The sequence below is a fragment of the Nannobrachium achirus genome, assembly GCF_963921795.1.
Source record: "Nannobrachium achirus genome assembly, chromosome: 21".
NCBI lineage: Eukaryota > Metazoa > Chordata > Actinopteri > Myctophiformes > Myctophidae > Nannobrachium > Nannobrachium achirus.
Genome location: NC_137828.1, coordinates 50245023 through 50246243, shown reverse-complemented (window position 1 = coordinate 50246243; position 1221 = coordinate 50245023).

Here is a 1221-nt window from a genome sequence, read left to right as displayed (position 1 = left end):
CCTCAGAGAATATGTGTCATGTTCTTAGTCATTCATCCTGTGTTGTAAGCCCAAGTCGCAGCCCCGCGGAGGGCAACACAAATAGGCGGGCAGCGGGAGGCTGCCGCGGCCAACACAAACAACAGAGTATGTGTATGAGCACTGCCGCCACACGCGCACACATGTAAACACACACATGCACATGATCAATGACTTTTATGATCATAAAAACTCTCTCTCTCTCCCTCACACACATATGCACACACATATGCACGCACATTCACTGATGCCTGTTGCACAATCCCACTCTGGCTGTCTCTCTCTCTCTCTCTCTCTCTTTCTCCCTCCACACACACACACACACACACACACACACACACACACACACACACACACACACACACACACACACACACACACACACAATATTAAATATAACTGGATGGAACAGAGCGTCTCCATTGTGGTGCAAACGGTCCATCAAATGTCACCGGGCTAAACGTGCCCATCTCATGCAGGGGGCTGATGGCAGTGGCTGTGTGCCCCACCGGCCTGCTGCCTCACCGCAGCACAGACACAGCTTTGTCAGCCTGGCAGAGGAGACCGGGACCGTTCACGTCCATATTTGTATGTGATGATGGAGCACCTATGACTTGAATAGAGGCTCCTGCCAGGGCCTTTTCATAGAGCCTGGTGGTTTCTCTGTGGTGGGGGGAAGGGTGTGTGTGTGTGTGGGGGGGGGGGGGGGGCAGCCTTAGTTTTGTTTGGACAAACACAGAAAAACTGGTGGTCGCTGGTCACACTCCTGGCTGAAATTATTGTAGCGGAAAGCACATCATTTTCATCTTGGGACTGGAGCGCATGGTGTCTTGTCTTGCAAGGGTATTGCAGTAACACATAAGGCCAAACTATAATATGTGAATATTATAGTGAAGGAAGAGTAATAATAGTGTTAATTATGGGTTGATATGAGATTAAATTGTCAGGAGGCTCTAGAACCAGACGGGTCAGCCGTAGTGGAGTGGGCAGAGAGGTCGTCTTGAAAGGTCGCCAGTTGGGCTGTGTTGAACTGTCCCTGGCAAAGGCACTTAACCCCTACCACTGTTTCTCAAACTTTTGAATTTCAAGGTCTCCCTTTAACTCTGACTCTGTACAAATGGAACCAAATGGACCTGTTAGGGTTAATTTGATTCCATTTCTATACTGTCAGATTTACAGACTTTGTATGGGTCAATTTAAACC